This window comes from Schistocerca gregaria, chromosome 3 (genome assembly GCF_023897955.1).
Source record: "Schistocerca gregaria isolate iqSchGreg1 chromosome 3, iqSchGreg1.2, whole genome shotgun sequence".
NCBI lineage: Eukaryota > Metazoa > Arthropoda > Insecta > Orthoptera > Acrididae > Schistocerca > Schistocerca gregaria.
In genome coordinates, this window is record NC_064922.1 from 239,346,004 (window position 1) to 239,372,147 (window position 26,144).

Consider the following 26,144-nt stretch of genomic DNA (forward strand, 5'->3'; position numbering starts at 1 on the left):
TGGCTCTGAGCACTATGGGACACAACATCTGAGGTCATAAGTCCCCTAGAAGTTAGAACTACTTAAACCTAACTAACCTAAGGACATCTCAGACATCAACGCCCGAGGCAGGATTCGAACCTGCGACCGTATCGGTCTCACGGTTCCAGACTGAAGCGCCTAGAACCGCTTGGCCACTCAGGCCGGCTGAGTAACTCCGGCATACAGTAGAACACCATCAAATGATTTACCTTCATCAGTCATCCGACATCAGTTAAGTACGCTGACCAGTCAGGCTAGCCCAATTGTTGCTGTCAGAAGTGGATCGTGTCTACCAAATTTCGCAACTTGTATAGTTCCAAATCACCTACAAATTTAATCATGGTTTCTTCCAACTGCACTGTACGAACAAAACAGGAAAAAATTCATTATCTTCTGATGCAATTTTAGTGGCCAGCAGCGTGTTTCGTTAGCTTTATTGTGAGTAGGGGGCATGGCAGATGGACGTGTTCGTGAAGCTGCCAGTTCTAGTGTGTCGGGCAGGTGACGACTGGAGAAGCGTCTTCCAGAGTAGACTCGTCCGGAGCGCGCGCGGTGACGCCGAGGCGATGGCGAGCCGCGCCGTGGCCTTTGTTTTCCCAGTTCATCTGGCGCTGTCAGCCAGTTAATGAGATATTATTCAGCTACTCCATCACCTGTTCGGAGCGCCGCTCTCCTCCACTTAGCCAGGCGCTGGCCCGCCCTGCCCCGTGTTATTTCTAATAATAAATCTCGCGTAATGGCGGCCGCGGCCACACCGGCTTCGCCGATCAGCATTCGAGCGTTCCGGTGCGCCACGGGCGGGGGCGGTCGTCCCACCCGCTAACCCCCAGCCCCCGCCACCCTTCCACCGCTGCCGCTCGCATCCTCACCGGCTTTCTCCGATTGACGGCGCCGCGATGAAATCGGAAATACGATTCTGGCGTCGCAGCGATAGGCGCACACCCGCCCGCGACCCGACATGTACGCCGGATGCTCCGCCAGGCATTCGTCGCGGCGTCGGCAACTATTCTGCGCCGGCGCTTCTCTCTCTGCCTCCCACGACGGCTCCACTTTGGTCGCACATTTTTACTCCTTAATACCCTTTGTTTTCTATTATCTTTAGTCCTGATGCGCCCTCAGTCCTTTCCTATGCTGTGCTAGTATTTCTTTTTCTAAGCAATTTTTTTCAAATTCTCAAGGCGGCAGAGGTAAAATACAGGGAGCGAAAGTCTATTTACAATTTGTACAGAAACCAGATGGCCGTTATAAGAGTCGAGGTTCAAAATGGTTCAGATGGCTCTGAGCACTATGGGACCTAACATCTACGGTCATCAGTCCCCTAGAACTTAGAACTACTTAAACCTAACTAACCTAAGGACACCACACAACACCCAGCCATCACGAGGCAGAGAAAATCCCTGACCCCGCCGGGAATCGAACCCGGGAACCCGGGGGTGGGAAGCGAGAACGCTACCGCACGACCACGAGATACGGGCTAAGAGTCGAGGGACATGAAAGGGAAACAGTGGTTGGAAAGAGAGAGAGAGACAGGGATGTAGCCTCTCCCCGATGTTATTCAATCTGTTTATTGAGCAAGCAGTGAAGGAAACAAAAGAAAAATTCGGAGTAGGTATTAAAATCCACGGAGAAGAAACTAAAACTTTTGAGGTTCGCCGAATACATTGTAATTCTATCGTCCGCAGCTCGTGATCGTGCGGTAGCGTTCTCGCTTCCCGCACCCGATTCCCGGATTCGATTCCCGGCGGGGTCAGGGATTTTCTGTGCCTCGTGATGACTGGGTGATGTGTGATGTCTTTAGGTTAGTTAGGTTTAAGTAGTTCTAAGTTCTAGGGGCCTGATAACCATAGCTGTTAAGTCCCATAGTGCTCAGAACCATTTTGTAATTCTGTCAGAGACAGCAAAGGACTAGGAAGAGCAGCTGAACGGAATGCACAGTGTCTTGAAGGGAGGACATAAGATGAATATCGACAAGAGCAAAATGAGGATAATGGAATGTAGTCGAATTAAGTCGGGTGATGCTGAGGGAATTAGATTAGGAAATGAGACACTTAAAGTAGTAAAGGTGTTCTGCTATTTGGGGAGCCAAATAACTGATGATGGTCGAGGTAGAGAGGATATAAAATGCAGATTGGCAGTGGCAACAAAAGAGTTTCTGAAGAAGAGAAGTTTGTTAACATCGAGAATAGATTTAAGTGTCAGTAAGTTGTTTCTGAAAGTATTTGTATGGAGTGTAGCCATGTATGGGAGTGAAACATTGGCGATAAATAGTTTGGATGGGAAGAGAATTGAAACTTTCGAAGTGTGGTGCTACACAATAATGCTGAAGATTAGATGGGTAGGTCACATAACTAATGAGGAGGTACTGAATAGAGTTGGGGAGAAGATGAGTTTGTGGCGCAACTTGACAAGAAGAAGGGACCGGTTGGTAGGACATGTTCTGAGGCAGCAAGGGATCACAAATTTAGCAGCGTGGAGGGTAAACATTGTATAGGGAGACCAAGAGATGAATACATTCAGCAGATTCAGAAGGATGTAGGTTGCAGTAATTACTGGGAGATGAAGAAGCTTGCACAGGGTAGAGTAGCATGGAGAGCTGCATCAAACCAATCTCAGGACTAAAGACCACAACAACAACAACAACAAGCAATTTTTACACTCAACACCCTCTATAACCCGTCTTGCATGTTCTAGTCTTTTTTAGCATTCCGTATTTCAGTCGGTAAAACCGTCTGGTGCGCCTTACCACGGTTCGTGCGGCTTCCTCCGTTGGAGGTTCAGATCCTCCCTCGGCCATGGGTGTGTGTGTTGTTCGTAGCGTAAGTTAGTGTAATTAATGTGTAAGCCTACGTACCGATGACCTGAGCAATTTCTTCCCACAGGAACTTACCACAGATTTCCAAATTTCAAATAACACAACACTTATAGCACCACCCTGTTGCGCATCTGTCTGGCAGGCTGGCTATGAAGACTCCTATTTCTCAGGAACAGGTAGACATACCAAAAACAAAGTCATTTCATATACTAAAATCTACGGTCCCTTGGTGGTGTGAAAAATTTAAGCTTCCAAGTCAATGGAGTCAAAAGATACGGCCATTTATGTCACATATTTGATAGTCGCAGACTCACCCATCAAGCCCTTTAGATGAGCTTTCTGTATACATGTTGGGCCTGGTGGTCTAACGAGGCCGGGACGTAGCTCAGCGTGTTCGGTCAGAGGTCTCCGAAAGAAAAGAAAAAAGTCGGAGTGAGGTATTCAGCCATGAACTTCAAGAGATGTCATGAGACATGTGACGTCTACCAGACCAAATGCTGAGATCAGTGACGAAGAAGATGGAAACAAAGCGACAAGTGCGTGCCTGGAAATAGAGAGGTCGGGGCATAGAGTCTCGGCCAGACCATGGATTTTTCAATCTTCGTTTTAACCTATCCTTCGAGTCTCAACGATGTGAGGAGTCGCCAGAAAATGATAAATTGTAGGTCTCCTTTCTTCCGTTTGGAAAACTGAGGTGGGTTAGGGACACGCAAGTAGGCGTGTTGCGTCCAATAGCAAGACTCGCGCCAGCCCACTGAGCAATACGAAATTCTTATTATTGTTAATATTATTATCATCTAAGTACACAATTATTTTTCTAAGAAACCCTCAAAGTGCGAGTCCTGCTCTCGCTTGTACGGATTTTTTTATTTTTATTCATTTTTTTATTTTTATTCATACCGTAGGACTAAATATAGGAACTATTTTCCATGGTTATGATACGGTCCAGTGCGTGTAATAACACCAGAAAAGATACTAATAAATAGAATAACATTCACACGAATCCTGTGTAGACGAAAAGCTGCTGAGTACATTAGCATAATCAACTATATAACATAGGACTTCATATATTTTAATTATTTTTTTCAGAAAATACCCACAGAGTAAAAAAAGTGATCCATGAGGAACTTCAGTTTTGACTAGAAAGTGCGAGGATTACTGTTAAAATTTATTCTGAAATGTTGCGGTAGCAAGCAGAATTCTGTACTTCTTTCTGCACAACAACCAAGGAGGTGTGATCTAAATGCAGATTGGATTAACTGAGTGAAGGCTGCTAATTACTGGGGAAAAGCTCATATTGTTGACAACAGAAGACATTAATGTAAAAAAAAATGTAAAAAAAATATTGAGAGACCAGCATCAGAATGCCCAGCTCCTGAACATGGGTCGAAAAGAAGTTTGTGAACGTACACCACATAATGTTCGAACAGCCCATTTCTGAGCCAGAAGTACCCAATGTGAACGGGAAAAGTTACCCCAGAATATAATGCCGTATGTCATAAAAGAATAAAAATAAGCAAGGTATACTAATTTTCGTGTTGGACTATTACTTATCGTGGAAACTGTTCTCATGCAAATATAGCAGCATTCAATTTTGGAACAAGATCTTGAGCCAACTAGTTTTTTAGATTCATTGCCATTTCTCTGTAGTGTAGATATCTTGGTTCACACGCGTGTCAGAGACTGCATCATGTCCTTGAAACAATTTGCCGGAAACAGTACATGGTAATTTCAAAGGCTGTATTGCATTGTTTCTTCAGCTCTTCCCAACAGCACCCGTCGAATGTCTCATAGTTCTGAATTTCTGATTTGCTTTCTGTACCAGTATTTGACATATATTCTGTAAATATATTAGGCGACAGGAGGATGCGAGATTTTGACTAGTGTTAACAGAGAGAGAATACACGTACAAACTTACCTGTGGCGAGTTCGCGTGTACCTCAAATGACATCCTCCTAACAGTGAAAAGAGAAAGGAAAGTGAAACTAGCGAGTTCAGCCCTGTACAGAGCAAATGGTACAGTTTTCTTACGGAAGAAAGTCACATTTGGAAGTCGTTATGCAGCGATTTGGTAAACTGTTGATACATACAACATGTTAGAGAACTTGAAGCTTTTTGATACACTGTGAAGATTTATAAAACCAGTAATTTGATATGGAGCCTCAAAAGTGCGGAAATTCTTAACTTAGTCCATTAAAAAGGGTTTGTTAATTTCTAGAGGTCCTGTGTGCTTAACTAAATAACTCACAGAAAGAAAAATAATGTGGAGATTGTCCTTATGGGTGAATATGACACGTTTTCGCTTATACAAGCTTTCAGTTTTTAGACAATTACGGTATAAATTACTAGACTTTAGTAAAAAATAAAAATATTACCAGTAACTGTAGAATAATATAATACAAGCTGTTACTGATTTATATATCTTTTTTAAAAGATCTTACACCTTGTTAATTTATTTACGCAATTCATTATTACGAAAACTACTATTGCTGTAAGGTCTGGCATATAAAACTGCTGTATCTTGTGTTTGTCTCACAGAAAGATTCCCGGTTTCTTTCATTACAGTACTAATGAGACTTCGATACCAGTTTACGATGTATGTTTTGAAATTCATATAGGTTGCCTTCCTTTTCATTCGTAGAAGTTTAGCTTTACCGTCTAACGAAATTTCAATTTTTTGTTATTAATACATTATTTATCGTAAAATTACTTGCACTTACTAAATACTGATAACAGCACAAAAATTTTCCACGTTCAGGTTTTTTATGTTAATAAATCATTGCACTGTTCCTCCTACCTCCTACCGCACAAAGAAAATTGGTTTCGCAAGGAGTTGGAAATACAGCTACCATTTTTGTCAACGGTGATGTAAAATGTCTGTTGAAGAAGAGCAGTAAAGAATCGATTTACAGTTTCCGTGGAGAAAGTGTTTACAAACGATAAATCGACCTCATTTACAGGACAGATCCAGCAAACTATTTGAGAAACAGACCAGATGCAATCCGAAACAAAGGTACTGACTCAGTAACGATTGTGTACAAGGTGCAGATATTACTGTGTGTTTGCTCGCAGAAGGGACAGAAAAACGGATACCTTAGTGGCAGACGAAGATCATAATACGAGTCTGTCAAACAGATTGTTAGCTATACTGTATTTGAAGATAAACGCGAGATAGGAAGGTGAAGCATCAGATTAGTCGCAAAACTGTGAACAATCAGAAAAAATAAAAATAAATGTGACACGTTAATTCACTTTCTTATTGTATTATATTTACAGTACGCCCATCCATAGTCACGAAGTCGTGCCTAGGATATAGAGGTGAAGCTCCTGCTGAATTCTGAAAGGTCTCGGCCGGACCACGGAATATTTCAGTTTGCCCTTAACGTAACCTTCATCTCTTAATGATGTGTAGATACGCCACGAATGACACGTGGTTCAGACTCCACGTTAAACTGCAGGCCCGCTTTCCGCTTATTTCGCACGGAGATATGAAAAAAAAATATATTTATTGTACTCTATTAACTTAGCAATGTGTTTTTGTTTGCATATATGCAAGCGTATCCTTTTTTACAGGATTAACTATAAACAATACACGATTAAAATTCAATTCGCGATTATGTTTATTGGGGTACATATTACTTTCTTAGGTAGGTTAAGGACATACAAGTCGCTGAAGTGACGTACCTCGAAATACTTACACCAGACCGTAGAAATTATTATTATTATTATTGTTTCTTTCTTATCTCAGACGTTATGTCTGGTCAAAAGTAGAAAGTGACGCGGACCTTGATCAAGCGTGACTTCCTTTTAACTGTACGGTAAATGTTATATTGCATTTAGGAACTTTCGGGTAATTGAACATGTATCAATAATTACGGATTTCTGTAGTTGTATAAATAAGTTTGGATGTCGTTGTATTGCATTGATGTACTGGTGGTTATTGTGTGGTATGACTCCTGTAGTTGATAGTATAATTGGTATAATGTCAACTTCATCCTGATGCCACATATCCTTGACTTCCTCAGCCAGTTGGATGTATTTTTCAATTTTTTCTCCTGTTTTCTTTTGTATATTTGTTGTATTGGGTATGGATATTTCGATTAGTTGTGTTGATTTCTTCTTTTTATTGGCGAGTATGACGTCATGTTTGTTATGTAGTGTTGTTTTATCTGTTATAATGGTTCTGTTCCAGTATAATTTGTATTCATCATTCTCCAGTACATTTTGTGGTGCATACTTGTATGTGGGAACGTGTTGTTTTATAAGTTTATGTTGTAAGGCAAGCTGTTGATTTATTATTTTTGCTACATTGTCATGTCTTCTGGGGTATTCTGTATTTGCTAGTATTGTACATCCGCTTGTGATGTGATCTACTGTCTCTATTTGTTGTTTGCAAAGTCTGCATTTATCTGTTGTGGTATTGGGATCTTTAATAATATGCTTGCTGTAATATCTGGTGTTTATTGTTTGATCCTGTATTGCAATCATGAATCCTTCCGTCTCACTGTATATATTGCCTTTTCTTAGCCATGTGTTCGATGCGTCTTGATCGATGTGTGGCTGTGTTAGATGATACGGGTGCTTGCCATGTAGTGTTTTCTTTTTCCAATTTACTTTCTTCGTATCTGTTGATGTTATGTGATCTAAAGGGTTGTAGACGTGGTTATGAAATTGCAGTGGTGTAGCCGATGTATTTATATGAGTGATTGCTTTGTGTATTTAGCTACTTTCTGCTCGTTCTAGAAAGAATTTTCTTAAATTGTATACCTGTCCATAATGTAGGTTTTTTATGTCGATAAATCCCCTTCCTCCTTCCTTTCTGCTTAATATGAATCTTTCCGTTGCTGAATGTATGTGATGTATTCTATATTTGTGGCATTGTGATAGTTTAAGTGTATTGAGTGCTTCTAGGTCTGTGTTACTCCATTTCACTACTCCAAATGAGTAGGTCAATATTGGTATAGGATAAGTATTTATAGCTTTTGTTTTGTTTCTTGCTGTCAATTCTGTTTTCAGTATTTTTGTTAGTCTTTGTCTATATTTTTCTTCTAGTTCTTCTTTAATATTTGTATTATCTATTCCTATTTTTTGTCTGTATCCTAGATATTTATAGGCATCTGTTTTTTCCATCGCTTCTATGCAGTCGCTGTGGTTATCCAATATGTAATCTTCTTGTTCAGTGTGTTATCCCTTGACTATGCTATTTTTCTTACATTTGTCTGTTCCAAAAGCCATATTTATATCATTGCTGAATACTTCTGTTATCTTTAGTAATTGGTTGAGTTGTTGATATGTTGCTGCCAGTAGTTTTAGATCATCCATGTATAGCAAATGTGTGATTTTGTGTGGGTATGTTCCAGTAATATTGTATCCATAATTTGTATTATTTAGCATGTTCGATAGTGGGTTCAGAGCAGGGCAGAACCAGAAACGACTCTTGAGTCTCCTTGGTTTATTATTATTATTATTATTATTATTATTTTATTATTAGCCCATCACAGCCATTAACAAACGACACTAATGTCTTCTTCTAAAAGAAAAAAAGTTCACTAAGTTCATCCAAAATTTTGGAGAAACATTCTTCATGTGCATACGAAAGTCTGTGAAACAAACCACCCAAAAATTGAAGTGGAAATTAAAAGTAAAATAATACTTAATTTTAAACTCGATAGCAATAGGTATGAAAGGTACTAGTGTTACCAGGTTTACATTGGTATTTTCACAGTTATTCCCCCAGTGCTGGTGTAGAACTGGAACATTAAAATATATAAGTGAATGTCTACTACCGCCAGCAAACATGGAAACAATGGTGTGCAGGTCACTAGAGTTTACAGTCCAACCATAAATCCGTACTTTTGGGTTATCAGCGAGTTCTTTTCCGCGGAGAGCACTTCACCTATTAACCCGTGCTGTCGAAGTGTCTGTATTCAATTAGTGTAGCTGTTCGACTTGCAATAGCGCGTCGTACGCAAATGGTGCTCTCAGTGGCAACAGCGAATCCAATAACTTTTTTCTTCTCTTTGCTTCGATGCTTTCTGCTGTAACGAGGCAACGTCGCCGTGCTTTGTATGTCTTCGATTTCTCAATAGTTGGCGCCGGTTTATTGATTCGGTGTCAGCCTGTGAAGTATGCTGTGGAGACAGCTCGTATATTTTCCATGGCCTTCGACCTCGTAAATTGGCTTTGTTTCAGTGCAGAACACATTGCTGCTGGGTCACGTCCGCTTAGTAGTAATGGTGCTAGAAGAGCTTCCTCGTGGAGTGTTCAGTGGGCATCGATTTTATTTCGCACGACGATACGAAAAAGATTCCCTACTGTATTCTGTTAACTTAGCACATGTGTTTTTCTTTGCATTTCCGCAATTATTTATAAGGAATAGCAGTTGTTTGTACTCCAATATTAATGACTTAAACTTCTTGTTCGTATCCTTCCCTTGTTCATATATTGCAGCCGTTATGTGCACAAAATATATTTGATCTTTATGTATTATACCATGATTCACCCATCTTTTTTAATTTAAATGCCGATGAATTAAATGAATGTTGCTGATGGTTTGGATGCGATTTGAGCAGAATGACATACCACGTCTGGTCTTCTGTTTTTAATTTGTTTGTCTAGCCGATTTGAAAGGTGCCCATTTGCTTGGCTAAGATGTCCGAACACATACCTTTCTGCATAAGTGCATACGTTATCTACTTTTTCTATTGTACAAGTATTATTTAATTCTTCTTCCCGCCACTTTACTTTTTAAAACGAATTTCTGTTGTAGAGTAATATATCACTAGCGATCACATCTCGCATTAAGTCAAATTACGTAGTCTGCCATTAACTTTTGATTTCTGTCCTCTATTCCACGTTATTGTTGAATGAACGTTTGCGTATCTTGGTAGTTATTTGTATAGAGGGACTTAGGGTGTTATGAAATAGCACGTGTTTTTGTACCTATATGTTGAAACGGAGTTATTCTTAGTTCTCAAATGCACTTTATCGTAAACTTCAACCACGTGACGAAAAATATTATTATTCCTCTTAAGAGAATTTAAGAAACGTACAGCGAAAAAAAGTTTTTAAAAAGTTTAACTTGGAAGCCAATACTCAATCGTCGTCGAATACAAAATAGGACGATAAAAATGCAGATAGTCATGAAAATTTCGGACTGAAAGATGTTTAATAATAACGTCCACAAAATACCCTTCTGAGATTTCTCTTAATTTAAACTCTTAAAAGATCAGTAAGAGAAAAAGTAATTTTTATTCAATAAAAATTTGTTAAGTTTATTAATTGCACAACGAAGTTCTGAAACAGTTTTTTGTGTATATTCTTGTAGTAGAGGTGATTCATTTATACTTTCATGTACTTGGAGAAGTTGCAAACGTAATCTTTGTTCTCACCACCTGTACAGAAATACGAAGTATTCCGTATTGTATGACACGCCATCTTTGACTTAACAACGTAACAACAGAACCATCTGTATCCATAGTCAAAAATCTAGCAACATATAACGGCCTGCTGCTCTTTTACTTAATAAATTGCATAGTTTTAATCGTTAGTGTACTTCTTCGATAATTATTACATATTTTTGAAAACTTACCTGTGGAAATATTTTGAAACTAGGAAAACAGTTATTCTGCGCCGTAACTGACACGATTTTTGAAGACAAATTGAACTCGCTGCCAGCATCACGGGGATACTTTTTAAGCAGGTCATGCGTCTCTCGCTTCTGAGCACCACCCGGCGGGTGAGAAGTCAAGGTACTCCATGTCGCTCGATTCTTCCCCAATACCCGAAGTTCATCTGTTAAAATATTTCATTAATTTAGTGTTCAACATTTCTGCAATCGATGTTTGTGTGCTGTATCTTGTCAAGTTGTCGCCTGGTCTCGGTGGAGTTAAGGGGAGGGCCAAAAAACCTACTGCAGCCTGAAAGCTCACTTCCAAGGTTTAAAGTACTGAGAAGTGCTGCCCTCTCGCGAGCGAAATGTGAGACAGTTCTTCAGTTCAGGCTCGTTGGTGAGCATTTCAACTTAGTGCTCTGTCGTCTGTCAGGTCAGCGAGTGAAAGTTTGTTTTCGCTCGTCTCAAAATTTTCAGTGTGTGTGGACTTTGTATTATATGATTGATCACTTGTTAGTAGTAGCCGTATGAATGCTTGTCCACTATGTTTAATAGATCCTGATCTTTCAAAAGTATTAAGAGTGGCTGGTTAGGCTTCGTTTTTAACTCACATATGAAGCTAAAAGTGAATATACTCAGTGACATAAACTAGTATTAGACCGCGATTTTAGAAGGCTAATCTTTGTCGATTTTTTTTCTCGTAGTGACTAGAAACAAGCACATGTATTTTTCACGGTGTAAAAGATAAAGGGATCCGTGCCGTAAGGGAAGAGAACAAAGTGCTCTTAAGGTAGCATAAACTTTCAAAGATATGTTGCAAGTTTAATGAAATAAAATAAGAAAAGTAAAGATTCACCTTCTAATATACTGCCAACTAAATTCGAAAGAAAACCTACACTAGAGAAAAGCTGGAAAAATAGTTAGTAACGTACCGGGTTCAAGTAAAAAGGTTGTTTATGGGCTCACTCTAAAAGGCAAACGTTGAAGAGCTTTTGAAATAGCTTCAAAAAAATTATCCTAGACACTTGTGCAAACAAGACGAAGCCGGAGAGGCTTAGGTGGACCTCTTCTTTTAATGGCACAAATATTTTTTGTTTCAGAAAATCGTAGTAGCACTATACACAAACTTCTTGCCGCCGCCATATCAGCTTGTCAAACGTAAGGCTTCATTAAAAGATTCGCGTTTGCCAGTCTGTTAATGTGTCATGGCACTAACCCTATCACAGACGCATCTCTCACAATCGAAATTACTTGTGTGATGCACCACGTACGCTGCACACGTCCGCCGCAGATGGCCGTGGCTCAGATACGTGCTCGGAGCGCCTGTGGCAGCTGGCCGCGCGCAGCAATCTCGTCCACGGAGGTATCGCTGGTGGTGGTGCGTTGACTTAGCCCTCCACCGCGCCGGCACCTCCCTAAACAAACAGCGGCCGCCGCCGCCCGCCCCCTGCAACACACAGGGGAAATGGGTTAGTGTGCTCCCAGCACGCGAGCGCGCTCTGCCTTCCGTGCCCGCCGCCGAATCCGCCGCCGCTGCCCCCGGGCAGTCATGCCGGCAATAGCCACGCCGAAACCGCACCGCATTTCCTCTTCGCGGCGACCTGTAGCTGCTCCGCTTTCGAAGTACGATCTACACTGTCAGGTTTCATTCTTGTCTTCGTGCAAAACTTACTCCGCTTTGACGTGAAACCGAGTACGACACCCGGAACTCTGATAATCGTTAAATTACACACTTAATGGGAACGAAGTAACCACGTATAGCTTTATTGCCGAGTACAGTACGTGCGAATGCAGTTGGTAACAACAACTTGATACTCGTGAGACCTCGCAGATGGACACGTACACGTCCCAAAAGTTCTTAAATTGTTCACCTTCCTCGGGCATGGATGTGTGTGATTCCTTAGGTTAGTTAGGTTTAAGTAGTTCTAAGTTCTAGGGGACGGGTGACCTCTGAAGTTAAGTCCCATAGTGCTCAGAGCCATTTTTTGTTCACCTTCTGTCTTCTTAAGTGTCACTTCAAAGTAGCATGGCTGGCCGCAGTGGACGAGCGGTTCTAGGCGCTTCAGTCCGGAACCGCGCGACTGATACGGTCGCAGGTTCGAATCCTGCCTCGGTCATGGATGTGTGTGCTGTCCTTAGGTTAGTTAGGTTTAAGTAGTTCTAAGTTCTATGGGACTGATGACCTCAGCTGTTAAGTCCCATAGTGCTCAGAGCCATTTCAACGATTTGAAAGTAGCATGACGTTGAACAGACACCAGATCCATATAAGCATGTAGTTCTGGCAGTACCGGCCATGGCCTAATTCTTCTGTGCGGATGCACACATGTTTTCCGAACTCTTACGGGACTTGGTAAGAAAGTCTTCCACCAGTAATGAGTGCGTTGTGGTGGGACACTACGAATGTAGTGTGTGGACATTCAAGGTAAGAATGAGAGTCTCGCGGGAGGCGTGCGCGAGATAGTCCTTGCAGTCGCTCTATCCACTGTGCCCTCGGTGGCTTAGATGGATAGAGTGTCTGACATGTAAGCATGAGATCCTGGGTTCGAGTTCCGGTCGGGACACACATTTTCACACGTCCCTGTTGATCTATATCAACGCCCGTCAGCAGCTAACGGTATTAATATAAGTCTAATTTCTTTAAATTTACAGGTTCTTTCCTACTAAATATTGGTTTTCTGGCCGAACCCTTTCAGTCGTATCACTAGTGTAATGTCAGTTACGACGATGTGACCGTAAGGACAACACAGCACCCAGTCCCCGAGTGGAGAAAACTCTCCGACCGAGCTGGGAATCGAACACTCGCCACTTTGCTTAGCAATCCGCGGCGCTGACCGTGCATCTACCGAGGCAGACTACTAACTATACTCGTAACTCATTTTGCAGACAGTATCACATGTGCTGCTGAATGTACCTACACAAATATGCCATTGTACGACATGACGTTCAAGAGATGTGACGTCTTAAGCATTGAGATGCATGAAAAAATGGAGAACATGTATTAAGCTTTCATATATTTATTCTTTACTACTAAGTCATAAGCACTGAGATGCGTGAAAAAATGGCGAAACATGTATTAAACTTTAATAAATTCATTCTTTACTACTAAGACATTCGTACAGTCAAATCAACTGAAGGAACTCCCTGACACTTGGCAGCGCTTTTAACCACTTTCAACTACGAAGCGCAAAACGGATGTACGCGAAGACAATCGCCATCAGTTTATGAAGAGACGTTACCATAGACACATTCACAAAATCGTGTTGTAGACACGTGATGCTGTTGCACATTGCGTACAGAAACTGTCCGGGGTATTACACTGCAAATATAATTCATTTTTTGTTTTCGTTTCTAATAGAAAACTGGCAAAATGAATATCTGTGCAATGTCGAGTTTGGCAGCTAGTCAGTTGATAGGTTCCACGTGAGCCGTGAAGTACACAGAAACCAGCGAAATAGTTCTTTTCATTGTAGCGAAGTCTTCTAAAGTGCTTTATAAGGATTTTTATTCGTGTCAGATTCTGAACGAAATATACATGCATTCTTAGACAAATAACAAGCCTAATTTTTAAAAAAATTATCTACACGCTCGTGCTTAAGGCAGTACGGTGATAATTTTATAATTATTGATCGGAGTTATTGTTGGATGCCATCGCTCGAAATACACTCGAAGGTAAGAAAAGGCTTTCCACGAAGGAATTCTCCGAATAGGACGGAAATCGCTAGATGTGATGTACATGTACACTCAAACAAATGACCACAACTTCAGAAAAATTGGATTATACATTCAAGAGAAAGAGCTTAACAAATTGAAAAAGTCAGTAACGCATATGTCCGCCTCTGGCTCTCGTGTAGACAGCTATTCGACTTGGCATCGGCATTGACTGACAGAGCTGCTGGGTGTCCTTCTGAGGAATACCGTGCCAAATTCTGTTCAATTGGAGCTTTAGATCGTCAAAATTCCGAATAGGTTAGAGGGCCATGCCCTTAATCCTCCCAACTGAGGAGAAATACGGTGACGTTGCTGGCCAAGATAGGGTTTGGCAATCGCGAAGACAAGCTATATAAAGTCTCGCCGTTTGAGGGTGGGCATTATGTTGCTCAAGTGTAAGCCCAAATTGACTTGCCACGAAGGGCAACAAAACGAGGCGTATAATAGTTTAGACTTACCGCTGTGCCGCAAGTGACAACCAAGGCTGTTTCGCTGTGAAAAGAATGGCACACCAGACCGTCAGTCCTGGTTGTTGGGCCTCGTGGTGGTCGGGTTGGTATTGCACCGCTGTTCTGCGCGTCTCCAGTCACGTCTTCGTTGGTCATTCGGGCTCACAGAAAGCGGGACTCTTCCCTGGAGACAATTCAGCTGCAGTCAATGAACCATGTCTTTTCTTCTTAAAGTTTATTTTCTCACGTTACTAAGAGCCATTTTGAGCCATCATATTTGACCACAAAAATCGCATTGTTCCACTACTTCTTAAATGAAAATTCATTTCCTAGTGAATATGGTTCTAAGAGACAAAAATGGCTGATCAGCTGTATATGTTACAAATGCCTGCTAATTACCGGAGTAAGCACTCTTTGTGTAGCCACAGAAGTTCGACATTCCGAAAGTGACTCAGGTGAGCATGCTTTCTTTAGTGCTTCCCACAACCGTTGATAAGCGCGACTCGGAAGTTTCAGCCAGTCGGCATGACGTTGGATGTGTCCGAAGCTTGATAACTGTGCAGAGATCCGAGGAATTTCGGGTTCCTGGAAGTACTCTGGAATCTTTAACGTGCTCTCCCAACCATTTTCGGACACTTGAAGCCATATGAGATAGGCGCAATGTTCAGCTGGTATCTCATCCTACACACGGAAAGCCGGCCGGGGTGGCCGAGCGGTTCTCTGCGCTAAAGTCTGGAACTGCGCGACCGCTACGGTCGCAGGTTCGAATCCTCCCTCGCGCATGGATGTGTGTGATGTCCTTAGGTATGTTAGGTTTAAGTAGTTCTAAGTTCTAGGGGACTAATGACCTTAGCAGTTAAGTCCCATACTGCTCAGAGCCATTTGAGCCTACACAGGGAAAACAGTTACCTCGTATGGGTTGCTGTGATTTCTTGTGACACACTGGTAACCAACTCGATTGAGATCTCCTGTCATCTGCATTAACGATCCTGGAGAATGCCAAGAAAATCTTCCTGTTGTTGGAAAAAAGCTACATCTGCAGCCTGGAGCTCTTGAAATACACTCCTGGAAATGGAAAAAAGAACACATTGACACCGGTGTGTCAGACCCACCATACTTGCTCCGGACACTGCGAGAGGGCTGTACAAGCAATGATCACACGCACGGCACAGCGGACACACCAGGAACCGCGGTGTTGGCCGTCGAATGGCGCTAGCTGCGCAGCATTTGTGCACAGCCGCCGTCAGTGTCAGCCAGTTTGCTGTGGCATACGGAACTCCATCGCAGTCTTTAACACTGGTAGCATGCCGCGACAGCGTGGACGTGAACCGTATGTGCAGTTGACGGACTTTGAGCGAGGGCGTATAGTGGGCATGCGGGATGCCGGGTGGACGTACCGCCGAATTGCTCAACACGTGGAGCGTGGGGTCTCCACAGTACATCGATGTTGTCGCCAGTGGTCGGCGGAAGGTGCACGTGCCCGTCGACCTGGGACCGGACCGCAGCGACGCACGGATGCACGCCAAGACCGTAGGATCCTACGCAGTGCCGTAGGGGACCGCACCGCCACTTCCCAGCAAATTAGGGACACTGTTGCTCCTGGGGTATCGGCAAGAACCATTCGCAACCGTCTCCATGAAGCTGGGCTACGGTCCCGCACACCGTTAGGCCGTCTACCGCTCACGCCCCAACATCGTGCAGCCCGCCTCCAGTGGTGTCGCGACAGGCGTGAATGGAGGGACGAATGGAGGCGTGTCGTCTTCAGCGATGAGAGTCGCTTCTGCCTTGGTGCCAATTATGGTCGTATGCGTGTTTGGCGCCGTGCAGGTGAGCGCCAAAATCAGGACTGCATATGACCGAGGCACACAGGGCCAACACCCGGCATCATGGTGTGGGGAGCGATCTCCTACACAGGCCGTACACTTCTGGTGATCGTCGAGGAGACACTGAATAGTGCACGGTACATCCAAACCGTCATCGAACCCATCGTTCTACCATTCCTAGACCGGCAAGGGAACTTGCTGTTCCAACAGGACAATGCACGTCCGCATGTATCCCTTGCCACCCAACGTGCTCTAGAAGGTGTAAGTCAACTACCCTGGCCAGCAAGATCTCCGGATCTGTCCCCCATTGAGCATGTTTGGGACTGGATGAAGCGTCGTCTCACTTGGTCTGCACGTGTAGCACGAACGCTGGTCCAACTGAGGAGCCAGGTGGAAATGGCATGGCAAGCTGTTCCACAGGACTACATCCAGCATCTCTACGATCGTCTCCATGGGAAAATAGCAGCCTGCATTGCTGCGAAAGGTGGATATACACTGTACTAGTGCCGACATTGTGCAAGCTCTGTTGCCTGTGTCTATGTGCCTGTGGTTCTGTCAGTGTGATCATGTGATGTATCTGACCCCAGGAATGTGTCAATAAAGTTCCCCCTTCCTGGGACAATGAATTCACGGTGTTCTTATTTCAATTTCCAGGAGTGTAGTTGCATACCATTTGCTCTGTGATCTTTCTCCCGATGCATATCGACATCTATTCATCTACTTTACCAGAAATCTAACCTTTCGTCGACAGTTGACAGTGGTTTCGTTTGAACACTGTTCAGCAAGTGCAAGCGTTTTTAATTATCTATATACTGAAATTTAAAAGCAATAATCGGTATTGTACACAATAATATTTTTCAGATACTTTATTTTAGTCGTAACCGGTTTCATCTTGAAGGTCACCAACAAACCATCCTTAGGAGATGTGCAGAGACGCCGAGCGGACACGAACATACGTCAGATCTCTTGACAGTAAGAATGGGCACGGTTACTTCCACAGGGAGTACACCACAAGAAGATCGCAGGGTTGTTCGACTGGCTCTGTTGAATAGACGGATTACATCATCTGAAATTCGGTAAAGGTCATAGAAAAGTGTCATCACGGGCCGTCAGGAACAGGTTACTGGAAGATGGACTGAGATCTCGAGTTGCCATGCATCCTTTACCGCTGTCACCGTATCACAGACCAAAAAAAAAAAGGTTCAAATGGCTCTGAGCACTATTGGACTTAACATCTGAGGTCATCAATCCCCTACATCACACACATCCATGCCCGAGGCAGGATCCGAACCTGCGACCGTAGCAGCAGCGCGGTTCCGGACTGAATCGTCTAGAACCGCTCGGCCACAGCGGCCGGCGTATCACAGACAGCAGAGACTTACGTGGTGTACAGCCAGAGATAACTGGGGCACTGAGTGGCATTCTGTGATGCTTGGTTACGTGTCTCACTTCTGCATGTAGCGGCCATAAAAGCAAAATGGAAGGAAGATCAGAGATTAATGTCCCTTCGAGAGTGCGGACGTTAGAGATGGAGCACAAGCTCGAATTATGAAATGATGGGGAAGGAAATTGGCCTTGCCTGTTTCCAAGTAACCATCCTGGTATTTCCCTGGAGCGAATTAGGGAAGTCGCGGAAAATCTAATCTGGATGGCCGGACAGAGATTTGAACCGTCGTCCTTCCGAATGCGAGTCCTGTGTGCTAACCACTGCGCCACTTCGCCTGGTGTGTAGCAGTCAGCTCGACGCTTCGTATCCGTAGATCACAGAAAGCAGCGATTCTCGAGACCCACACCTCCACAACGCCTTGAATCATGGTATCGGGAGTTATTTGCTTATATTAGGTTGGTGCACAAGTTCGTGGTGGTTTTTGTTTTCCATTTTGGAATTCCGGCTGCTACGGCTTTATTTATCGATTGTCATTCTTTATCTGTAGTTCACTGTTGCTGTTTGAGTTTCCATATTGCTATTTTGTCATTTCGAGGCAGTAAATAGAGCTGTGGACGCCAGAAAATGGAGTTCCGAGTGGAGAAATCTGAACGTTTCCGACATATTCTTCTGTTTGAGGGGTGACAGAGGCGAGGAAGATACATACGTTTGCGCCTTGTATGGGGATGATGATGATGATGATGATGATGATGTTTGGTTAGTGTGGCGCTCAACTGCGCGGCCATCAGCGCCCGTACAAAGTCCCAATTTTTACACAGTCCAATTTTATACACAGTCCAGTCTAGCCACTGTCACGAATGATGATGATGATGATGATGATGATGATGATGACGATGATGATGACAATGATGATGACGAAATTATGAGGACAACACAAACACCCAGTCCCTGGGCAGAGAAAATTCCCAGTCCGATCGGGAATCAAACCCAAGACCTCGTGATCCAAAGGCAGCAACGCTAGCCAATAGACCACGAGCTGCGGATATGTATGAGGATAATGTCTTTAGACAGAACACGGCAAGAAAATGGTTTTCTCGTTTTTAGCAGGATCGTTTTGAATTAGCGATTCTTCACGTTCAGAAAGTGCTCCGCGTTTTGACGAAGATGGATTAAACACATTAATCCACAATGATCCACGTCAGTGTAATCTAGAACTGGCACATGTGATGAACTGTGATCATTACACCATCGTACGACATTTGCATGGAGTGGAGAAGGTTCAGAAATCGAGTGTATGGTTCTGCATTCTCTACACCAAAATCAAACAAATCAGCAGGATGTTATATGTGCATCCCTCCTGGCTCGTCATCAATTGGCTCGTGAACAACGTCGACCATTCCTATCCTGTATCGTTGCTGGTGACGAGAAACTGTGTCTTCATACTAACGTAAGGAAAAGAAAGGTATGACTGAGCCCGCACAAAGCAGCAGCTCGCCGTACAAAGACTGCGCACATCCACAAAAGATAATGTTGTGAATCTGTTGGAAATGCAACGCTGTGGTGTACTACGAATTGCTTTCCCGAGGTGTAGCCATCACTGCCGACATTTATTGTCAACAACTGAGACAACTTGCAGATGTAGACCAAGAACATCCATCATGACGACTTCGTGATGCTAGTCCATGATAACTGCCTGCACTCTGCTAGACTCACAAAAAGCACTAAGCAGGAATTGGGTTGGGAAGTCATTCCACACCCACCTTATTCATCTAACCTTGCGTTCTCAGATTTTCTCCTTTTCCGCTCTCTATTTAACAACTTTCAAGAAACTTGCTTTCCTGGATGAAAATGTGCTCCGAACGTGGTTCGACGAGTTCTTCGCGTCAAAACCACATGATTTCTACAATCGCGAAATCTAAAAGTTATCCCAGCGTTGTCAGACTGTTGTAAATAGCGAAGGAGAGTATATTATTGGTGACCAAAGTCTCTACTATGTCTCGCTTGTGTGTACGTGTCGTGTTTATTAAACTTATGGAAAAACGCTTCACACTTAAAAAATGGTTCAAATGGCTCTGAGCAGTATGGGACTTAAAAAAATGGTTCAAATGGCTCTGAGCACTATGGGACTTAACTTCTGAGGTCATCAGTCGCCTAGAACTTAGAACTACTTAAACCTAATTAACCTAAGGACATCACACACATCCATGCCCGAGGCAGGATTCGAACCTGCGACCGTAGCGGTCGCGCGGTTCCAGACTGTAGCGCCTAGAACCCCTCGGCCACCCCTCCCGGCACTTCACACATATTCACCAACACAATAACAATAGCACTGACTTTATAATTGTTGAAGGCTGGCTGAATGTTCGCCGGTATGTGACAATAAACTCGGTTGTAGCCTTCGTGATCAGGGTACCAACTGACGTATTGAAAATGTTCAAATGTGTGTAAAATCTTAGGGACATAACAGCTAAGGTCATCAGTCCCTAAGCTTACACACTACTTAACCTAAATTATCCTAAGGACAAAGACACACACCCATGCCTGAGGGAGGACTCGAACCTCTGCGGCGACCAGCCTCACAGTCATTGACTGCAGCACCTTAAATCGCTTTTTAATTTTGTTCGTTGTTGATCGTTGTGTTTTGTCGTTGCGGACGTCACATGACATCCGTTAAAGTTCGATTTGTTGATCCTTCCACTCAGTTTTTTTTATAATAGAGGCTAAACAGCTCTCTGGCCGAACACGCTGAGCTACCGTGCCGGTAAGAGCTAATCCCGAGCGGCCAACTGGCGTATTCCAACAGCAGAATGCAAGACCAGACGCTCCTGTTCGCACGACAGATACCTTGAGGAATGTGCGGATCTCTGACTAGCCATCCAGTTCGCTCACTTATCATCTGTAGAGCATGTCTGTTGTGGGATGAGAGGAGCTCTACTTTCATACCAAGCTTCAGTCAGCGGTCATGAACTGACACAGCATGTCGTTTAGGCATGATAAGAAATTCCTGAAGATAACATTCGGAGGCTGTTTGCGTCTGTAACACAGCGAATGCAGGAATGTATTGGTGACTAATGGTGCAAAATGGCTCTGAGCACTATGGGACTTAACTTCTGAGGTCATGAGTCCCCTGGAACTTCGAACTACTTAAACCTAACTAACCTAAGGACATCAGAAACATCCATGCCCGATGCAGGATTCGAACCTGCGACCGTAGCGGTCACGTGGTTCGAGACTGTAGCGCCTAGAATCGCTCGGCCACCCCAGCCGGCGTGACTGGTGGCTCACGCCTCATACTGATGAACGATGGACGTGAGTTCAGAGTGGAATGAAGAGTATTCATTTAATAGTCGTTACAAATGAACACTTTCCTCCGAAGTTTGATAAGTATCGGACAAGTGCGTAATGTTGTAGCACTTTCCACTGCAGTGGGCAGCGTTTCTCCGTTAACATGACCCATTCTGACGGACGAGAACGTCAAGGAGTCGCGGCTCCCTGTGAAATGGAGGAACGTATCAGTGATGAATGAGAGACACGGACACGCGTACGTGAGCGGCAACACGAGAGCTTGCAGTCGTCAGCGATGCAGTGCATCTGCGGCCAGCAGTCGGGCTGCCTGCGTCTTCCGTTTCCCACGGCGGCCAAGTGGCATGCCTGATTGTTTAATCGGGCCGTGTGTTGCTGGTGACTCATAGCCTGGCCTCTGTTATGGAGAAAGCGTCGCCTCGGCCACGTCTGCATAGCTCGTGCACCGGATGGCCGCGGACTTTATGAACGAGGCGCAAAGCCCTACATCAGAGGCATTTCAGCTTGCCAAACAGTGAGGGCACCGCTTCAGCTTTGTAAACTAACAACTGCATTCCGACAACTACCGCAGGCGGCAGTTGCGAAGCGCCTTTTGAGGAAACACGAGGCCTGTACAAAGCAGGGTCTGACCTCTGCAGAATCTAGGAAGACAGCAGTGAGATACATGCTGAGGTTTGGCACTGTAAAAGTACGAGGGTAATCACAAAAGTAAGGTCTTCTATTTTTTTATAATTAGAGAGACCCTTTTATTTCTACAATGGCTTACAACATTTTACACCTTGAACATTGAGCTATTTTTCGACATAATCGCCATTTCTGTCGATGCATTTTTGTAGACGCTTTGGCAGTTTTTGTAAGCCCATGTCATACCAGCTCGCCGCCATGCTGTTCAGAATGTTATGAACATCTTCTTTCACGTCGTCGTCCGAGCTGAATCGCTTTCCGGCCAAATGTTCTTTTAACCTAGGAGACAGGTAATATTACGACAACTTGTGTTGCTACTATCTATAAATCGCAGCGCCGGGTGTGTCACTAATTCAGTGTTTTTATTGATAAATTAGCAGATAAATGCTGGTGGCTCAACTGCGGATTACTGTCAAAGGAGAACTGCTTGAAGTTGTGTGCCTCTCCATAGTATAATTCGTGCTGTCTACTAAACTGGGACCAACTACTCTAACCTTGAACTTGACTAAGGGAGAACAGCTGATATATGAGAGATACGAAAGACAAGAATGACGACATATAATGTTACTTAAAAACCGTCTTGATTGCAAATTTTTTTATTCATATGACCGCTTGCGGTTCATTCAGAACCATCTTCAGATCTTATATTTCAGCTACAGGAGTAACCCGTCCAAATCCAGCAATTTTCACATGCTACGTCACACATGCTACCAGTGTTAAAGACTGCGATGGAGCTCCGTATGCCACGGCAAACTGGCTGACACTGACGGCGGCGGTGCACAAATGCTGCGCAGCTAGCGCCATTCGACGGCCAACACCGCGGTTACTGGTGTGTCCGCTGTGCCGTGCGTGTGATCATTGCTTGTACAGCCCTCTCGCAGTGTCCGGAGCAAGTATGGTGGGTCTGACACACCGGTGTCAATGTGTTCTTTTTTCCATTTCCAGTAGTGTATTCGTGCACCTAGGTTCGTCGTTAAGTACACCATCGCAGGCGCTCCTGGCTGTGATGCAGCATCAAGGGTAACTGCAGCCATGGTCTCCGAGCTGATAGTCCATGCTTCTCCAAAGGTCGTCGAATTGTTCGTGCGGATGGTTGTTGTCCTGCAAACGTCCCCATCTGTTGACTCGGGGATCGAGACGTGGCTGCACGATCCGTTACAGCCACTTGGATAAGATGCCTGTCATCTCGACTGCTACTGATACGAGGCCGTTGGGATCCAGCACGATGTTCCGTATTGCCCTCCTGAACCCACCGATTCCATATTCTGCTAACAGTCATTGGATCTCGACCAACGCGAACAGCAATGTCGCGATACGATAAACCGCAATCGCGATAGGCTACAATCCGACCTTTATCAAAGTCGGAAACGTGATGGTACGCTTTTCTCGTCCTTACACGAGGCATCACAACAACGTTTCACCAGGCAACGCCGGTGAAATGCTGTTTGTGTATGAGAAATCGGTTGAAAACTTTCCTCATGTCAGCACGTTGTAGGCGTCGCCACCGGCGCCAATATTGTGTGAATGCTGTGAAAAGCTAATCATTTGCATATCACAGCATCGTCTCCCTGTTGGTTAAATTTCGCGTCTGTAGCACGTCATCTTCGTGGTGTAGTAATTTTAATGGCCAGTAGTGTACTTACCAGCATCTGCTGTTACGTAGGCTGTTGGAGATGGATGTATTCTTTTTTTTTTTTTTTGTGCGTAGTAGTCGTCTCGAAACGTAAGTAATTTAATGCCTGCCTCCTGCGGCCTACGAGCTGGCAAAGTTCTAAATGATCACAAGACGCCGTACGGAAGCTGGACGACACATAACAGTACGCGCCACGCGAGCGGTAAGTCGCAGAGCTCGCTATTCTGCGAACCGCCCGCAACAGGAACCGGCCATTTGGGGCTGCTTGTTATGCTGCGCCTCGACCCTTTTCGCATTGTACTCGCCGGTTTCTCCGCCAATTGTTCGCCGGCGTCCGGCGCGCCCATCATGCAATGAGGTCCACCGCTTCCGCCGGCACGGGTCTGCGCTCTCTGGCAGCCGCTACGCTCCTTGTCTATTTACACACACACACACACACACACACACACACACACACACACACACACACGGCTGCAGATCCACAGCAGCGAATTTCTCCATATCGCTTGCTAAGACCCTCAAGGGAAGTAAGGTGCTCGTCAGGTATAACGTTCAATAAGTTTCTCAGTACATTTGATTTGCTTCGACACTGATTTGACCGATCCTGAAATAGGTCGAAAGAATTATACAGAGGGGTCAAAAAAAAATGTATCCACTGTTTGAAAGTCCATAACTTGCAAACTAATTGACAGAGTTGTCACATTTATGGTGAAAGTGTAGCTTAAAGTCCAACTTAAACACATCACTGTAGAGGTTCGAAATGGTCATCATTAACGTCCACACACAAACGATGCCGCCGAACTGCAGCACGGACTATTGACTGCAAATTGTTCAGTTGGATATTTGCACATGAATGTACGATGGATTCTCGAAATTCATCCAATGTGCGTGGCATTTGTCGATAAATGATGTCCTTTAGTGTTCCCCACAGGTAAAAGTCCAGATGAGTCAGGTCTGGGGAACGTGGTGGATACTCCACAGCCTATCCATCTTCCTGGTAGATTTTCGTCGAGATAGCCCTAACACGATTTTGGTAGTGGGCTGGGGCACCATCTTATTGAAAATAAACTCTTCCGTCTCCATTCAAGTCTCAGATGGCAGATAAAATGGATGTCTGAAGCTTCTGAAGGTACACCTCACCGCTAACTGTGCCATCAAAGAAGAATGGCCCTATCAAGCCCCGGTAAGACAATCCACAACACACATTTACTCCTGGCAAATTCACGGCTTTGTCTACATGGACGTTCGGATTTTCGGCGGCCCAGTAGATGCAGTTGTGGGGATTTTGTATACCATTGAGTTTGAACGGTGTCTCATCAGACCACACAATCATCTCTGCAAACTCTTCATCGTTGCGCGCCACATTAGTAAACCACTCGCAGTACTCCATTCTACGATCTGCGTCGTCCTCGTTCATTGCGTGTAGCAACCGTGGGATGTAGCACTTCCACTTTGCTGTCTTCAAAATTCGCCGAACACTTGAGCGACTCACTCCAGTTTCACAGACACACTGTCTCACAGACTTCTGTGGTGAGCGAGTGAATTGTTGTAACACACGACGGGGGTTAGCAGGAATGACTTGTTGTTACTGTTACAGTTCGTCCAGATCGTTGTTGTGTACATCTTTAACGCAGCCTTCGACTTCAAATTTGTCTCGAATATGGCGAATCTTTAAACGTGTCGGTGGCTCGGTTTGATACTCATTTCGCCCTTGCTGTTGAACCTCATTAATTTTTCGTACTTAAAATACCATTTCAAAACCTTTTCATCGAATGTAAGCCTTGCGCAAGTCATGTTTACTCGAGATTCTAGGCGCAACTACGAACAAAACACTGACTATCTGGCGACTGTCATCTGACAAAACAACTTCGTCAATTAATTTGCCAGTTATGCACTTTTAAACAGTGGATACATTTTTTGGACCCCTCTGTATATACACTGAAGAGCCAAAGAAACTGGTACACCTGCCTAATATCGTGTAGGCCCCCCGCGAGCAGGCATATCTGCCGCAACACGACATGGCATGGACTTGACTAATATCTGAAGTAGTGCTGGAGGGAACTGACACAATGAATCCTGCAGGGCTGTCCATAAATCCATAAGAGACGTGGGGGTGGAGATCTGAACAGCACGTTGCAAGGGATCCCAGGTATGCTCAATAATGTTCATGTCTGGAGAGTTTGGTAACCAGAGGAAGTGTTTAAACTCAGAAGAGTTTTCCTAGAACCACTCTGTAGCAATGGAGTGTCGCATTGTCATGCTGGAATTGTCCAAGTCCGTCGGAATGCACACTGAACATGGGTGGAAGCACATGATCATACAGGCTGCTTACATACGTGTTACCTGTCAATGTCGTATCTACACGTAACAGAGGTCCCCATATCACTCCAACTGTACACGCCTTCACCAGCTTGATCAATACCCTACTACATGGAGCGTCCATGGATTCATGAGGTTGTCTCCGAACAGGCCGGCCGGGGTGGCCGAGCGGTTCTAGGCGCTACAGTCTGGAACCGCACGACCGCTACGGTTGCAGGTTCGAATCCTGCCTCGGGCATGGATGTGTGTGATGTCCTTAGGTTAGTTAGGTTTAAGTAGTTCCAAGTTCTAGGGCACTGATGACCTCAGAAGTTAAGTCCCATAGTGCTCAGAGCCACTTGAACCATTTTTTGTCTCTGTACTCGTCCACGTCCATCCGCTCGATTCAATTTG